Source organism: Populus euphratica, unplaced genomic scaffold (genome assembly GCF_000495115.2).
Source record: "Populus euphratica unplaced genomic scaffold, PopEup_1.0 scaffold211.1, whole genome shotgun sequence".
Taxonomy (NCBI): domain Eukaryota; kingdom Viridiplantae; phylum Streptophyta; class Magnoliopsida; order Malpighiales; family Salicaceae; genus Populus; species Populus euphratica.
The window spans coordinates 173,512-181,120 of record NW_011500020.1 but is presented as its reverse complement, the minus strand read 5'-3'; the positions used below and the strand labels follow the sequence as shown (position 1 = coordinate 181,120).

At 26.9% G+C, this 7,609-nt stretch overlaps 1 long non-coding RNA gene across 1 annotated transcript in view; it reads left to right on the top strand.

The window, feature by feature from the left end:
• LOC105141857 (uncharacterized) overlaps window positions 1-2,925 on the top strand; it is an 8,264-nt gene extending 5,339 nt beyond the window's left edge. Inside the window, exons 2-3 of the long non-coding RNA XR_845461.1 lie at window positions 496-500; window positions 2,913-2,925. This is a non-coding gene — a long non-coding RNA (uncharacterized LOC105141857). The remainder of the gene's footprint in view (window positions 1-495; window positions 501-2,912) is intronic.
• Window positions 2,926-7,609: the final 4,684 nt, after the last annotated feature.

The window sequence follows — 7,609 nt, the reverse complement described above, 5'->3', positions numbered from 1 at the left end:
TCCTTTCAATTTCATTTCTTAAATTCATCAATCAATCCTTTCATTTATGTGATAGGCCTGCATTTAAAATGAATATTTACCACAAATTAAAGGTATCTTGTATTATTAGATATATTATTATAAAACATGCTTTAGTTAAGGAGTTATTGATACTTCAAGTGCAAAATGATGATATAAAACCTTGATAAAAATGCACTTTTAAGTACTAATCACTCATCATCCTTAGTGTGTGTGTGTGTGTGTGTAAATTCAAATAGGTTTTGATTTTAATGAATTGACATGTTTTTTTAAATTAATTTTACTTTATATGAATTAATATATATGTTTTGAATTGCTTTCTAATGCATGTCTAAATAATATATTATTAGTTAATAATTTTCCCCCTCATTTAAAAAAACCTAACTTTGCCATTGGATTGGGGGATTATGTGTTGAGAAACAACCCCTACTCTATAACACAACCTGCTCGGAAGCACAAAGAGAGAGAGAGAGAGAGGAAAAGTTAATGGGGGGAATCAATGATCGAGGGATTATGTGTTGAGGAACAACCCCTGCTTTTTTTTTTTTCAAGTCCCAATGTTATCAGTACAAATAGTTGGGGGAGCGAGGAAGGAGAACTCTGGGGGAGCGAGGAAGGAGAATTTGGAAGGAGGAGCAGGTCTTTGAGGTCTAGTCCTCTTGCCCCTTGAATTTTTTATCTGTCCTGCTTCTTTGTGCACAGAAAGAGGAAGTTAAGGAATTAGAGAACAAGGGGATTAGAGAACTGAGAGGAAGTTAAGGGCAATTAGAGAACGAAATTAAAGAATTAGAGAATCGAGAGGTAGTTAAGGGGAATTAGGGAATAGAGGAATTTAAACATGGAAGTCTAAAAACGTGGATAACACCTCCACCATAAAAAAAACGTGATTGTTGCTATAGTTATTGCTTTATTTTGCTATATTTATAAATATGCTTGTTTTATTTTGCTTTGATTAATTAACGATTAATGTTTGATTATATTTGTTATATATGGATAAATTTATGGGACCATGCCAGTAATTATTTGGATTTCATTGCGCATTGTTTATTAATCGTTGTGAACTTATGAATTGTATAATTTTCAAAGGGTTTTATCATCAAGAAATTGAATTTTATGATTTTAAATAATATATTTTAAGACATTGTTTGTTTAGGGAATCATATATCATTGCCATAACTATTATACATTATCAGCTTCTTTGAGCATATTCATTGTATTGATTATGTAAGTATTTTATAAGTTTTTTTTAATGTTTATTTCCCTAAATTTTTAGGTTTTGTTATCAGAAAACTTCACTTTCATGTTATGGATAGTAAAATAATTCATGCAGCATATATAGAAGCAGCTATAACTGTGATAGCTACAAGTGTAGCTATTATTGAACAAAACAGAAGTATAATTTATATACCAAGAGAACCACGTATAAATGCAATTGCTCAATGAGAATTTCATATTAATAGTATTTTGAATCGAGGTGATAGACATTGCGTTGAACAAATTCTTATGAAACCAATTGTTTTATATATATTGTGTGATGTTCTCACAAGTTATGACCTATTATGATCAACTCAAAATATGTCTATTAGGGAGCAAGTAATTATATTCTTACAAATTATAGGCCAAAACTAAAGATTTTGTTTTATTAGTGGTATATATTATAGGTCTGTTGAAACTATCCATTGTTACTTTAGAATTATTTAAAAAGCAGTTCTTAAGTTATACAAATACCTTATTAAACACCTAGAGGATACAGTTCAAACAGAGATAATGAATAATTGAAGATTTTATCCTTATTTTAAGGTATGAGAACAATACCAATATTTTTATACATTAATTAATTACATCTAAAAGAAAAGGTTATAAATTATTTTTCATATTTATATAGGATTGTATAGGAGCTATTGATGGTATCCATGTTCCTGCAAATGTTCCTGTTAAGATTCATGAGCTATTGATGGTATCCATGTTCCTGTTAAGATTCAAGGAAAGTTTTGAGGTCGAAAAGAAGGAACAACGTAAAATATTTTAGCAGCTATAACTTTTGATTTGAAGTTTATATATGTTTAGTTGGCTAGGAAGGAAGTGCACATGATTCTCAGGTTTTAGGTGATGCATTATTAAGACCTAATGGTCTAAAAATTCCAGAAGTTATATAATAAAGTATTTATTATATGCAATAAACATATAAAATATCTTATTAGATAAAGATAGTAATAGGTTTTTTTTTTAATTTATAGAGAAATATTATCTTGGTGATGCTGATTATGGTATTCAAAAAGGAATCATTTTTCCTATTCATGGAGTTTGATATCACTTGAATGAGTTTACAGAATATTCATCAGAAAATGAAAAGGAGCTATTTAATTTTCGATACTCTTCATTAAGAACCGCTATTGAGTGAGGGTTTAGTATTTTGAAGAGTTCGGTACCAGCAGGATTGCTTAGTTCCTTAGCTAACTGCTGCTTTATAATCAGTGTTTTTCTTATTTTTAGGAGGCTTGCTCTTTTTTGTCTGCTTTTTAGTGTTTCATGTTATTTGGTTCATGTCGTTTACATTAGAAGCCTATTCCTATTAATTCTTTCTTTTGGTTTATACATATTTTGTATATATGACTTGCTGGTTTTCTAGTTTAGTTTCTTTTGATCTATAATATTTACTTACATTTAATCCAAAAAAAAAGATCAAAGAGATAAAAGATTGAGTTAGAGAGAGAAGGTGAAGAAAAAAAGGGAAAAAAATGGAAAAACAAGGAATATTTTACTGGTTGGGGTTCAAAGACTTGATTATTATTCTATAAGGAGTTTAAAACCTAACCTAGAAATTTTATATGAAATGGTAACAATTGAGGTTAAAATCATGAAATTGATGCTATAGTTTAGAGTGAAAATTTAAGGAAAATATAAATTGACTATGAATTGGTCAATTGGGTTAGATTAAATTGTGTTGGGTATTAATTTAGGTAAAAATGATAAAGAAAACCATGGGGTCCTTAAGGGACTAATGACTGATTAATAAGTGATTATGTTGCATGAAATATAATTATATGTAGTTAAATGATATTGTAGTAGATTAATGTATATGTTACAAAGTAAAGAATTTTAGAGTTTCATTACATTACGTAGATTAACTTAGACATTTATGTTGTTGAAATTTATGGAGAATTATTGAACTTAAAAGATGAATGTTATTGTAAATATGTTTGAGTTCTTATGTAAAGGAAGGAAATATCAAGAAATTGATGTAAATACGAGAATGTTTCAATGATATAATATATGTATAACTATGATCATACAAATATAGAACTATAAATGTTAAGAACATTGCTATTGAGTTTTGTTGGAACTTTTTATATGTTTTTGAAAGAACATGTTAAATAAATAAATTTTATATGCCTAATTGCTTGCTTAATTTTAGGTATCCTTGATGTGAGTTTTAAATCAGAAATGGTTATAAAAATATAGTTTGAGAAGATATATGTGTATATATGTTATGAGAGTTTTTTTTGTTGAGATAACTAAGAAAATAAATTTAAGAAAAAATAAAAATCAAATAAGGATTGAATGAGAAATGAAGGTTAAGATAAAATAAATTGATTTAGAATATTAATATTGAGGGATGCACATGGAATGAAAAATAATGTGACGTATTTATTAGTACAGGAAAAGCCATAAGAGTTGTGCAGCTAGGAAGGTACCACTTGAGTTTTTGTAATAGGTAGGTGTCATACACCTCAATCTTTTTTTATTTAGTTTATAACAATAGTTTTGGTGATGTAATGATATTCTGTGCTAAAATTGTAATGTAAAGCAGAAAGAATTAGTTTCTGCTAATTGAACTAATACCCAGTAAATGGCAATAAAATTAGATTACTAAAAATAGAAATAATGTTTGTTAAAAGGTAAAAGAATAAGTTTCCAATAATGGACAACAAAATTAGGTTCCTAGAAGTGGGAATAATGCTCGATAAGGGGTGAAGGAATTAGGTTTTGGTAATGGAAAACAAAATTATATTCCTAAAAGTGGGAATAATGCCTGTTAAAGGACGAAAGAATTAGTTTCCAGTAATGAGACTAATGCCCTGTAATGAGCAACAAAATTAGATTCCTGGAAGTGAGAATAATGCTCAATAAAGGGCAAAAAAATTAATTTTCAATAATAGAACTAATGCCTAGTAATGGGCAACACAATTAGATTTTTTTTAAAAAAAGAATAATATGTGGTAAAGGGTGAAAGAATTAGTTTCTGGTGGATTTAAAAAAAAAAGGAATAATATCTGGTAAAGGGTGAAAGAATTAGTTTCTGGTAATGGACAATGAAATTAGATTCCTAGAAGTGAGAATAATGCTTGATAAGAAGTGACATAATTAGTTTTTGGTAATAAAACTAATGCTCGATAATAGACAGTAAAATTAGATTTATGGAAGAAGGAATAATGTATGATAATGAAAAAAATAGATTTCTGAAAGAGAAAATAATGTTTAATAAGGGGTGAAGTAATTAGTTTTCGGTAATGAAGCTAATGCCCGGTAATGGGCAATAAAATTAGATTTCCAGAAATGAAAATAATGCCTAGTAAGGGGTGAAGGAATTAGTTTCTGGTGATGGGCAACGAACTTAGATTCCTAAAAGTGGGAATAATGCCTGATAAGGAATGAAGATATTAGTTTTTGGTAATGGAACTAATGCTCGATAGTAGACAATGAAATTTAATTTTTTAAAAATGAAAATAATGTCGGTGAGGGATGAAAGAATGAACGGATTCTATAGGCTAACATATGAATTCTATTGATCATTGAAAAGAAATTATTGATAATTTTGAGTTGCAATTTAAATGTATTATTACATTTGCTTTTAATTTATATGATGTAATCTTAATTAATATTAACTACAAGTGCCTTACAACCATGAACAAAATGATAGTTATATAGGACATTCCAAGATGATTTTGTTTAACTTATATTAGATCCATTTTTTATAGTGTATTGAGATTTGAAATTAAATATTAAATTATCCTGAAATTTATATAATTTTAAGTTCGACCTACACACGTAAAATTTATGATGTTATATTAGTTTCTTTTATTATATCCCAAATAATTAATGTGTATTTATACTCCTTAAATTTGTTTTTTATTTACAGATTTGCATATTTTATTTTGAACAATCATGACATATTATGGATACAATGTATTTGAGTTGTGGTGTGATGAGTCCATGATGATTAAACAATGAATAAGATGTGGATTGGTTGAATATTAATACGCAACGGGCTTTAGTCGATAACTTGAGATTTTTCGGTATAAAGAAAACTCTGATGAAATTTTAGTAAATTTTCCAATTTAAAATTTCTTAGTAAAATCTCACATTAAAAGTTACAATATCTCATAAAACATTGAGTATGAATATAAGTAAATATTTTTTTATTAAAGGCCTTATAAAAATAATTAGATGTTGCTCACGCTCTATTGTGGGCTATTTTTTTAACATAAAAAGATGATGTTCATTCAATACAAACATATATTAAAAAGGGGGAAAAATATGTGTTAGGGTTATAAACTCAATTGAGTCAAATTGATTGCATGGAAATTTTTTAATATTAGGCCATATTAAGATGGAATTTGTTTTTAATACAAACATATATTAAAAAGGGGGGAAAATATGTGTCAGGGTTATAAACTCAATTGAATCAAATTGATTGCATGGAAATTTTTTAACATTAGGCCATATTAAGATGGAATTTGTTTTATATGTTGAGGTTTATATGGTTATCCTAGAATGAAAAAATCTTTTTACTTCTAATATGAAGAAATTATTTCTTTATTATAAAATCTCTTTTTAGTATGGATCAAAACATTCTTTAATTTTTTAAATCATCATTGATGATAAATTTTTGTATAATTTATATAGTACTCAAAGTAGGTGATAAAATAAGGTTTTGTTATGCAAACCTTGAAGATACCATTTGCATATTTGAATAGAGAAGTAAGCTTGTGTTTTTTCTTTTTCCAAGAATCTTTAAATGTTTGCAGGGATGAATTGAGGATTTGTATTGATTAAAGAATTTATGAATTAATTATAATTTAATTTTGTATTTCTTGAAATCTAAGTGTTATGCTTAAAATCCAAAAAAACATTTCAATTTAAAATTGTTTAGTTAGATGACATATGAAATAATCATGACATGTAAAACAATGAAACATGACATTTTATACTCGAATTAGCACATCATTCAAGGTCAATTTTTCTATTGATTTAGACATAAAATTCGGGTCAATATTATTATATTTATCCTAAATAAGGGAATGTAAAGGGATTTATTTATATTAGAAATAATTCATCCATATGTTATATGATTAAAACAATATCTGTTTATGGTTAGTTTTTAAGCAAGCTTATAAAAAATGCTGAATTGACCAATGATCAATAAAGAAAGGTGAAATCAACTAAGAGATTAGTGTTCACATTAACGATCTAACAATTAAGTCTTATACATATTAATAAGAGCCTTTAACAAGTTAACTAGTTGATTTTATACATTGACATGAATATACATAATTGTCAAAAGGATGTATGCAAATAAAAAAAGTACATATTGTATTATGATTGAGATTATGAGGTTTTTCTTTATCAAAAACAATTTATATACAATTAGGATTTTATATTTACATGAAACTCTATTTTTATAATATTATAAATAGACCATCCAACAACTTGGAATAATAGCTAGCCCAATATATATAGTTCATATGATTTATTTATAAACTTATGCTTTTTATTGCTTTTCTTTTGCTTATCTTAGCTTATTTTCTTAAAACTTATGCCTATAACTTTATTTATTTACCATTTTATATATTTTCTTTATATTTTGGTTTATGCATTATCTTTCTTTCTTTTGTAACTTTTTAACGTTAAGAACTCTATATTCCGTTTGATCAATAAGGTTGCTGTATGCTTATTCTTAGGATTAAATTTTTTAATTGTATTTTCTCCTTGTTGGAAGGAAGAATTAAAAAAAAGTAGCACGTTGATCTAGAAATTGATGATCGATAAACAAGTTGATGATGATCGATTGACACGACCAAAAGATTGATATTTTCTCCCAAGTGTAGGAGTGTCGAAGTAATAAATAAGCCGGCAAGACCAAGATCGAACCATAGGAAGATTAATTTTATAAATTATAAATAAAAACAACAACAACAATAATATTACTTATAATAATAATGAAAAAAAATAATAATAATAAAAAAAAAGATTATAATAATAATGAAAAGAAAAAGAAAAAAAAGAAGTTGATGAGAACTTTGAGATGAAAGATCAATATAAGGATTAGATAATGATAACGACAAATGTCAAGGTTAAAGGATCTACTGATGGTATATCAAACAAGTATAGTATAAACTCTTATTATTCAATTGGAAACCACATACAAAGGAGGTTCCAATCATATCATAAATTATTAACATGATTATAGTAGTTATCTTATTCGAATAATGCTTATAAATGTTGTCAGACATTCATGATTATAACTTATATTAACAACAAATCAAGTTCCTTTCATAGCTCAGGCATCGGTTATCCCATACAATATGGG